The sequence below is a fragment of the Amblyomma maculatum genome, chromosome 7, assembly GCF_055883805.1.
Source record: "Amblyomma maculatum isolate TAMU_Amacu chromosome 7, ASM5588380v1, whole genome shotgun sequence".
Taxonomy (NCBI): Eukaryota; Metazoa; Arthropoda; class Arachnida; order Ixodida; family Ixodidae; genus Amblyomma; species Amblyomma maculatum.
In genome coordinates this window covers 106,081,499-106,092,129 of record NC_139350.1, presented here as the reverse complement: position 1 = coordinate 106,092,129, position 10,631 = coordinate 106,081,499, and the positions used below count along the sequence as shown (strand labels likewise).

Sequence of the window (10,631 nt, the reverse complement as noted above, 5' to 3'; positions counted from 1 at the left end):
TACTGCTGCGAAAGTATGTATTTTTTTTTTCGGAAAGTACAGGTACGCTCCGTAAAGGTAGATCGTCCGCTGGATATTTAGAAAAAGCACAACAGGCGAGTTGTGATGCCATGCGTGGTTCTGATGCAAACATCCACATTTACCCAAGATAAGCTCAGATCTTCTGAATTTGCAAGTCACCGAATAAAATCTGAATATATGCCAATTAAAAGTACGCAAATTAAAAAAAAAAACGTGTCCACCTTTTTACCTAATGGTATTGCTAGGTATCAAAATATGAAAGCACAATGCAATATAATTAAGACAGAAAAACACTCACATATGTTTAAAGAGTTTTATTTTGTTAAGTATAAGCGTCGTAAGCATGTAGATAAGTGCATAAGTGGCTGTTAATACCATTTAACTATAACGAAACCTTAAGTATACAGCAGTCTCACTTTGCCCAGCCTCATACCAGCTCTATCCTTCCCATAAGAGATTGCTCGTTGCTTGGTGAAACACAGCGTGGGCTATGAAATAAGTTTCTTCTCTGGCAGGCGGGCATACGATGAAGGCATGGGTGCTGGTCTCAGAGGAGTGCTGTCTTGCCTTATCGTGGGAACACTTGTGGAGTTGCACTGCTCTACTGCGACTTCCAGAATGTCTCGGACACAATCTGGAATGTGCAACGGTGTCCGAAATTAAAACTAGTAGATGCACCTTTGCCTTGACAAAGTAATAAATATGGCTTTGTAGAAGACGAGTTTACCATATGTTGCTTTCAATTTATTGGGACAAGTAACTTCGTAACATTTGCCGTCTTATGGAATCTTGCAGCAAAACATTTCATTCGATTCCAAATCACGGGCTTGTTCTGTAGTGCAATTCTCATTGTGGTGAATAATGAGAAGCTTTTGTTCTGCAATAAAAAATCGCAAAGAAGAAATTCTAAGCGTGCAGGCAAGGACATGATCTAGGAGAGACTTTGTCACAACGAAGTCAAATCAACTGCACCTGGATCTCCTTACACGAAGAGTGAATACGACCGACTTCGGGGCAAGGTGTGTCATCAGTGAGTAGAATGATTCCAGATTCTGGATGATGCTTGACAGCTGCTCGATGCCTCTGAGCAGCCCTAGTACGCCCACGACAATTGTGGCACATTTGTTATAGCAAACTGTTCCTGCAAATGTAAAACCAAGGTGTTTATCAAAATGATACTCTTACAAAAAAAAAAAAAAAGGTCTTATTTATTTAGGAGTAAATATCAGAATAGGATAATATGATGTTCGAAAAGCAGCATAGACGATTACCAGATTTTAGGCGTTTCTCGTTGGTCAGAGGATCACGCGGGCATCTGTGGTGCCGCTGCTCATGCTCTTTATGAATATCTATATGTGCTGACCAGGCCTGCATAGAGAGTATACTTGCAGTCATACACATACATCCATGCTAAGGATGAAAAGAAGTATCTATTAACAAGAAATATCAATCCAAATGGAATAGTGCAAGCAAGTTTTAAGAGCCCGAAAAATGACCAAAACGCGTCATGCGTGTACGGTGGAAATGAGAACGAGTTAATTCATAATGCATGTACTGCAGTGAGCAGTCGCCTAAAATTGTTTTGCTCGGCACTCTTTCAGTATACATACTCTCCCCCCCCCCCCCTCCCTACCCCCAGCAGCGCACTTTATTGCACGTGCTTAAAATAGCAAGAAAGGGTGCTCGCCACTATGCAGCTACAAAAGGGGTACTGTCAGATTGGAGGCCCATCCCTTGACGATATTCCTGCCTCACGAGCAACGTGGCTGTCCCCAGTACGCTGTATTAGTGTATGCTTGTTAGATAGCTCTCACTTTCTCGCTTTGAGATTTGTTATATGACATCGTTGCTACCGATTACAGGTTCTCTAGATGTTATGCGAAAATGGGTTTGTCGACGGGGGCTATCGGCCGTATGGATGAGAGTACGTACTTTTGCTGTGATGGTAGATGCCAACTGTTAGCACCACGAGGCGATCGCAAACATGCATGGCTCACGTGGACGTCGACAGCTGCAGGCTTGATTCGGGGCGGGCAACGGACAGCCGTCGTTAGTCACGAGAGCGCCCTTATCCGCGCAATTATCCCTGGCTGCGTCATGTCCTAACTTGAATGGCGGCTGATCGAGATTGTGTAAGCAGCCTTCTGTGCGCGTATGGGGAAGCTCAGCTTCAGCCCTGCTTTGAGCCGTCCGAGATTAGTTGTCCGCAGAAGGTCCCTGAGTGTATTCCGTTTAATTCGCCTCCGACAAAAAGCTGGCGGCAAGGACTGTTGCCTATCTCTTCTTGGCGAATGGGCTTGTTTCCTCGCTGGCGGTGCAGTACTAGACGGACAACCTTCTGATAGCGCCTGCACAGAGAACACTTTTGAGTGGGCAAAGCTCGACCTTACTAGCGCTGGCGGCACGCCGCAAGGCGCTGAACGTCTGGTTGGGGCTAGGAGGCTCAGCCAGGCGGTTTTTTTTATGTCGGAAGCTGAATGGGGGCTACGAGTTGTAGTGTATGGAAAAAAAAAATTACACTGCCAATCATGAATCATTAACGAACACGTTCACCTTTGCGCCCTGCTGCGGTGTACTGGGGTACACCGTACAAATCAGTGTTCGAGAGAGACCTCTGGAACAGGCAACAGCTTGTAGTGTGAAGCGCTGTCACGAATATTGCCTCCGTGCGTTAGCTCGTTACAGGCCAAGCCTTCGAAGCTTTTGTACGGGCGACGTTGGAAGTATGGCTGGAGCTTCAGATGACACTGCGAAATAGCTAATATTAGTCACCTTTTCTGCATCTAGTATATATATATATATATATATATATATATATATATATATATATATATATATATATATATATATATATATATATATATATATATATATATATATATATATATATATATATATGGCTCAAAGAGACTGCACAGGGGAACGCGCCGGTTCGCATTCTGACTACAGCCTTGGGCCGATCTCTTATTTAATGCAGATGGCATGGCCAGCTGGAGGAAAACACCGTTTCGTGCTAAATCTATGCTTTACTCTCCTCATATATTAGCGCGGAGCCACATAATCTTGCGAGCAGTATGTGAATGATCAACTTCTGAAAATTGCCTGTTGGTGTAGTAGCCCCCCAGCCCCCAAACAAAATTGATGGTTTCGTGGCCTGCCTGCCTGCCTTCTGCGCCTCGCAATTAGAAACTTTATGCGAAGCTGATTTTCATATCAGAAGTCGGATGTGTTTCGTAGCACTGGGAAATTTCCCCTTCGTTTCGAGCTATTTCGGTAATCGTCTAATCTTCAAAGTTTCTACGAGAACTGGACCTTCAGTTCAGTGAGATTCAATAGCATCTTCATCATTCGCAATAACTCTTTTGTCACTTTTTCAGACACTTGCAAACCTCCAAAATCCAGCCTCGCAGACTTCGCGTGGGGATTGTGTTGTTTGAAATTCGCGCTCCGTGGATTTGAAAGCTCTCGAGTGCTTATGTTCCCAGGGTGGTCTCAGAAAGAGGCATTTTTCTACCAGCCGAAGCTTCGAGAAAAAGCACAGTAGGCTCCCAGGTGAACGTCACGTTTTGAAATGATTGGGAGATGCGAGCCGTGATCTTGCCCGATCAGCAGCAGTCAGTTTGTCCCGGTTAAGGAAAACGCTCTGAAAGGTGATAAACAGCCAATGTATGTACGCAGGAAAGCAACTGGTAGCGGGGTGCCGTATTTTTTGAAAAAGGCGCCACCATGCCAATTACAGAGCTCTAATTCTCACGCGGGTCCTTTGAACAGTACAGGGAATATCGAGGCATTAAAACTAACGACATTATGCGAAAAGTAGCTTAATGTAGCACACCGATGAGGTTGCAGAACACGCAGTCACGGGACGAAGGCTGCTAATAGTGCTTGCCTTCCTCTCTATGGGCTGCCGGTGGACTAGTTATGTTATTGATGACGCGTTCAGTCTTGCTCCAGTCGCAAAAAGCATAAAATGTGCCTAGCCGATATCGCAATCAGGTGCTGCAAGAAACTGATGAATCTCGCGGAACATTTTTACCAATCTCGCCTTTCTGATGCTCTTTTTGGCAGAACTTGCCCAGCCATTCCTCCGCGCCTGGCGTACCTTTTCTTGACCTTGGGTTATCGTGGATTCGTGTTGCCGAAACTAAATGAAGTAGCCCAACTACAAACTTTCGCGATAAAATGTTAGCTTATTTCTTTACTATTACATGAAATCCTGTGTCGACAATCTTCCAATCCCTCCTAGAGCTGCTGTTCTCTTATGCCACAAGCTTTGTGGTGTTTCATTTCTGCTTCGGCAAAACTTGGCAGGTATGCTGAAACAATTTCTGGGACGTCGCGAGCGCCTTGTCGAACTTGAAGAATGCTGCAGAAGGAGACTAAGCTATTGGGTTGGTTTACGAGAAGGAAACACTGTAGTTGTCAATTCGGAATGCGATGCTAAAGTATTAACCTCGCTAGCAACTATTGTAGCCTCATTTAAAATTATAAGCGGCCTCTAGTTCCTCGCGCTTTTCGGCCCTCCTCCTAAGCCAAGTTTGGTGCGTTGAAGACTCCCCCCCCCCCCCTCCCTTTTCTTTCTCTCGTCTTCTTGGACGAGACGAGCACCTAAACGAAATATAATTTAGTGTACAGCCACTTGAGCCTCTTGAGCACTCATCCTGACCCGGGAAAGTTCAAGAAGGTGTAAGGTGAGATTTGCCCCCAGTTACATTTCTGAGATGCACTCAGGGTATAACGTGAGCCACTGAGGGGCTATTCCACTGGCATAAAAAAAGAGAGAATCCGCAGTACTCCTGGCAACTGCGGTATTCATCTTATAGACAAGAACACAATATATGCACACAACTACCCGCATCAGCATATATAGTGCATATCAAGAAGTGCGACGTTCTGGGAATAAACTGCGTGTCTACAACGAGGAATAGCCTCACCTTGAAAGTATCCCAGCGGCCGAAGAGACCAGGTGAGATAAGGGCCGATGAAGGTGTCCAGAAGAAACGACGCCACTCAGACGTTATTCTCTCGCGTTGAGACGCTGGAAATAAGGTGGCAGCCGACTCAGACGGAAGACCAGGGCAGCATGTCAGAGGGGGAGAGCCGTGGAAACAGCAGCAGAATCTTGGCCAGGTGAGTGAGAAAGGTGGCCTTGCTCCTGGCAACACACACGGTGGCTTCTCCTAGGCGCCCGAGCCTTCTGGACTGGAGGTAGACGACGGGGTTTATGCAGCACCACGTTAGGTGTATATCCCGGACAGACTCGACGACGTGGTGCTCGCGCCTCCTCGGCATCCTGTTATGAACCAAAGGTTCATCACTGGTTCATAACAGGGATCCCCGAACGATGACTGTTCAGGGATCAACCAGGGGTTTATTTTATTTTTGAACATACCGCCAAACCCTCGAGCGGTTAAATATGTTCAAAAATTGGTACTTACAACGTAATCACGGAGCCCTTTTTCACTCGATTTGTATACAGCCGTATACCAACGCAAGAAGCAATCATTTTTCACTTCAACATCCAGAAGCCACCACGCCAGCTACGCACCACGGCGGACGGCGCGTTTTTTTTTTTTTTTTTCCTCCACAGCTCAGGGGCGTCCCCTCCACTCCAGCGGTTTTTTTTTTTTTTAAACCTCCTTGGAAGCGGCAGCAGTTCAAAGCGCGCTCAGGTATTTGGAATGAAGTTCGTCACTGCGTTGCGTCGTCAAGCAGCTCAGGGCGTTTCTCTTTTAACACGCGGTTTGTAGAAATGATCGGGGAGAATTCAAACGCGCTGCTCTAACTCCTACGTTCTTGTCAGTCTAAAGTCTCTTCGTGGTCGCGTACGTATCTGCATGTTCTCTATTCCAATGCCGCCACCGTCAGAGCTGCTTAAGCCGAGCAATGGAGCTTGATGAAAGGAAAAGTAGGAAGCGTCATGCGGAAAGCGATCGCTTTGCGTGTTATACGCCACAGCAGATGACTAATGCAGCAGCTCATGAAAGTCACAAGGCCGCTACGGGCACCAGCTGCCTATACCTAAGGCCGCACAATTTCAGGCAATCTTTTCGATGCGACAAGAAAAACCTACAAGAACGACTGAGCCGCGCTGCCTTGTTGCCAGAAGAAAAGCTCGTGGTGGGTGTGCCGTGCACAAAGCCACTATTTCGAGATTGTGGTTAGTACCATCTTATTCACGCGACCATTTAATGCTTACATCCACTCCCGGTTACAGAACAGGCCGTATTTTTAATGTACTTTAAAATTGAATTTATCTTCAGCGTTTTTTACGTTTTGGTGAAGTACGCAGTCGTCTGAAAATTGACAGATTTTGACGTTTACTTTAGCAATTTAATTCATGAAGATTTAAAAAAGCAGAACCACAACAGTGTCTTCAGGTACATCAGAAACAAATGGAACAGAATCAAAAGAATGGTCTCCAAGCTGCCCAAAATGCATCCTATAGTTGCTTATACAGCAAGCCACTGGCCCGTCTTCAAGTGAATTGGCAAGCTTGGAATTTAGTTTAGCATGAAAAACCAGATTAAAGGCTTTTGATAAATCTAGAAAGAGCATGTCAACTTGAGACTGGTTATTAAGAGCATGTGCAAGGTCAATAATTATTTACACCAATGCTAATCTCCTGGTTCGTCACAGTTTTACCTTTCTTGAATGTCCGCAGCAATCAACTTTAATTGATTTGAAACACAAGGATGTGGTCCGGTGCATCTAAATGTCAACCCCCAAGAGCTAGGGTGAGTGAGGATCATGCGGCCACGGCTGTTGCTAGTCCAGAAATAGTGCCTGAATTAACAACCTGCCCGGATGCTTGCTCAGCAGCCTGCACGTCGACTCAGGCGGAGCTATTGGCCATTCACGACGCAATCATGCCGTCTCTATCCGCAACTCTTTCCTTCTAGCAGTATAGCGACATCGTCACAGATTCATCAGCCGCCATCCGCAGTCTGCGGCATGTTCTCAATTCTGAAGCTTTTTAGCACAGTATATTCAGGACATACTTGAGATATTCCCCAATAATAGTCCGTGTACATTGCAGTCGTAGGAATATAATCCCCACTCAGGCCTTGGTGGACAGAGCAAGCAACAACGCATCTTCTCGTCCCCTTGAATTGCCCCCTCTCCCCTATCTCCAGCAACTAGATTCCTCTTAGAAAAAGAAAACTTCCCACCGCATGGCACCGACCTGCCTGGCGGCGTTGCACAGGTACATGGGAGGGTCTTGCTTCGAAGGTTGCGTGTTGCCCTCACCCTCGCAGTAACCTAGCTGGTTGTTTGGTTTGGTTTGCGGGGTTTATGTCCCAAAGCGATTCGGGCTATGAAAGACGCCGTAGTGGAAGACTCCGGAAATTTCAACAGCCTGGGTTTCTTTAACGTGCACTGTCATCGCACAACGCACGGGCGCCTCGCCTGGTTGTGGCCGACACAGTATCACGCCACATTTCGACGACACCTACATCTTCTGTCTTGCTCTTGTCTCTGAGACAGACGCCACACATTATCTCTGGACGTGACCTGGATGTGACCTTTTCTACATACCGTCCGGCAGAAACGCCTGTTTGAAGCGGGTCTCCTCCAGGTTGACCGCGGGATGTGGACGGCTGGATATTAGGTCATCATCACCGGTCCCCTTTAGGGTTTCTTAAAGAATCTGGCCTATCTATATTGCAGATTACCATTTGATGCTGAAAGGCATGCTGCCGCAAAAAAAAAAAAAAAAAAAAAAAAAAAAACAAGTACCGCAAAGTAAATTTCTTAACCGCTGTTCCGTCCAACCCGGGGTTGGAGCGAACTGGTTCGTTCTCCAGGCACGGGCTCGTTACACCAGCGGTGCTATTCCGTCAGGGACGGATGTCTCGGGCGAGGCAAAAGGGTCTTGAACAGTTGATCTTAATTATGAGCTTTATGTACATCTATTTACATATGTACACTTTTACAGGATTTCGAAGACATAGCAAACAACTGGAACTGGTTGTCTGTCTTTCTGGGAGAGACTCCCGAACTCAGCAGAGCTGATGGTGCAGAGCACTGACCTAAGACAGGGCTCAACCAAGAGCACCCAAAGAACCTTCGGCAACTTCCGTTTACACCTCGGGTTCACACCCCTTGGCCCGAGCTATCCAATCACTGGCCATAAGCGACTTGATTGGGGCCAAGAAAATTCACCCTCGCCCCGTGCCCGGTCAACGCTGTCCGCAGCGCTGCTCCCGCACTGAAACAGTACAGGCATGCAGGCGACCCATAGAGCTTCTTTTCTTTTTCTTTTTTTAATTTAGGGGAAGCTGACCCTGGTGAGCACTCGCGAAGATGTTCGTTCCCACGCATCTGGCACGCACCTGTCTGACCATCAGCCGACGACACCCATCTCCTTCGCCTCCACACAGGAGTGATTAAGCTTCGACGCGGTCGTGATTAAGAGACGCTGCCGACGCTTTGCGGCACAGTCCTTCGAACGAGACACGGAGTGGCTCCCGCTTCCCATTCAGGGACTCGAAGGGGATTAACTAAGCAACGCCCCGCCGTCTGAGCGTCAGGCGCCGGCTTACTCCTCAGCCGCGTCAGCTTCTGTCGTCTTCGCTGACCGATACCCGCTACCGTCACGGGAGTGATTAAGGGCCGTTGCCGTCGCTTCGTGAGCCTTCTCCGAACGGCGACACGGAGGAGCATACACGTCCCATTCCGGGAATCGAGAGGGTATTAAACCGACAATGCCCCTCTGCTTGGGCGCTAGGCCTCGCGCACACTGACGATCCCTTACACGCAATGAAGCACTCAAGCTACACATCAAGCATGAGTCATGACCCAACAAGACAGCAAACGTGATTAGTACGTCTGCATTTTTTCCGTAGCGTTTGCTCACCTGGATGAAGAAAACAAACGGATTTGAAGCACTCATCTTGTTATCGCCGCCACGTCCAACGCAGAGTGCTTGCTCGCACGCCTCTTCTGCAAAGTCCGGTGTCAGAATCGCGGATGCCCATGCCGCTTTCGTCGACGAAACAGCAACGCCGCTGGGATGGCTGTATTAAATTGATGGAAGGAGGCCTGATGACTGGCGTAGTGACGGACGCGATGTCTGTAGCCGCGATTTCCGATATCGTTGTGCAGCGTGTCGCTGGCTGCCCCGTCAGTCGAGGTAGCAATCCGAGAAAAACCTGGATGGAGAAAAAGAACAGGTTTGTAGCCCTCGATCCAGCGCTATTGATGTAGGCCTAAATTTTTCCTTCTTCTTCTTCTCGGCCTTTTAGAACATCTCTTCTTTTTCTTCTCCTACCTCAGATGACATGGGTAATCTCCCTTGTGGTATGAGGGCAACAAAGACAACAGCAGCGCGACGCATACCCACGGCGGTAGATTGGCTAAGATACGGTGCAAATACAAACGCTCGAGCTTTTTGCTCCTTCCTTTTTCTTCTAATTCAGGTAAAATGCGTCGTGTTGTTGCAGGGCTCGCTTATTCACAACGGCGAACAACGATATGGTGCTCACACCGGGTATTTCAAGACAGTGCAGCTACAGTTGCACACTGGCAAGTTCACAAATAAGCTACCAGTTTCAAAAACCAAGTGGCCGTATACAAAATAAAACATTGCAATCTGTTACTTGTGACGATATCATCTAGGACAGCGGTCTCAAACTCATATTGTATTGCAGGCTGTATGGCCAAAATGTCACTTCGAGGGTCACTAGCTGACAAATAGCAAAAATAAAAATATAAGCGACAAATAAGTGTGGAAGTCAAAATAACGAAATAAACAAAAATAAACTAAAACATCTCATTCCCAGATACCACCTCCCAGTCTTCCTGGGAAAGAAAAACGGCTCGTGCTTGATTCTGCCTAGACGTTGGACGGGCACCACTTTACGATGAGTCAGAGCGAACTATTGACATGGTAGAACGGTTAAGAAATAATACGGTAACTTATCCTCATCAGAATAAATGTAGACTTGGAAAAGAAATAAATGGCGAGTTGCTCGGCGCGTTCTTCCTATCAATGAAAAAACCTGGCAGCCTTTTGTGTGTCTGTGCGTGTGAAAAAGTTTGCGGGATGAAGTTCGCTCCCTCGGCGTCCATCTTAACTTTCTTAAATGGTATGGTCCGCTACTTCAGGTAAGGGCCTATACTATAGGCGATGTTTTATGCCACAAGACATTATCTTTCGGCTTCTGAACATAAAGATATAATGTACGAAGAAGCGAGTTGCACAGCATATGCGCTTTGAAGCATACTCAGATAGCGGCCGTGCCGTTCAAAATTGCAAAGAGGGGCATCATTTTATCGTGCGAAAGAGTGTGCTAGCGGCCTTTCCAGGGCCAGGAAACTTCCAGCCACTGTCCAGCTAATTCCAACGACAGTGCCATTTCATTTCATAGGGGCCGGAAGAAAGCATACTGCAATTGAAACGTCGTCCTTGAGCGCGATTCGAATCATCGCTGGCGGAAAAGGAGTGCTTTCGTGTCCCGGTGCTTCCGACATTTGCGCTACCGCTGCTGTTCATGCATGCATGCGCAGGAATAATTCATTTTTTAAACGTCAGTTCCTTTCCAGTTACCAGGAGGGCGGAAGTGGCGGAAACCGAAACAAGATAGAATTTCCTGCTCCTGACCTTG

At 47.0% G+C, this 10,631-nt stretch overlaps 1 long non-coding RNA gene across 1 annotated transcript; it reads right to left on the bottom strand.

Moving 5' to 3' along the window:
* Positions 1 to 269: 269 nt before the first annotated feature.
* On the bottom strand, positions 270 to 1,151 carry LOC146184262 (uncharacterized). The gene is made up of 3 exons (XR_014708558.1): positions 994 to 1,151; positions 749 to 898; positions 270 to 655 (listed from the first exon to the last, which is right to left on the bottom strand). It is a non-coding gene; the product is annotated as an uncharacterized LOC146184262 (long non-coding RNA).
* Positions 1,152 to 10,631: the final 9,480 nt, after the last annotated feature.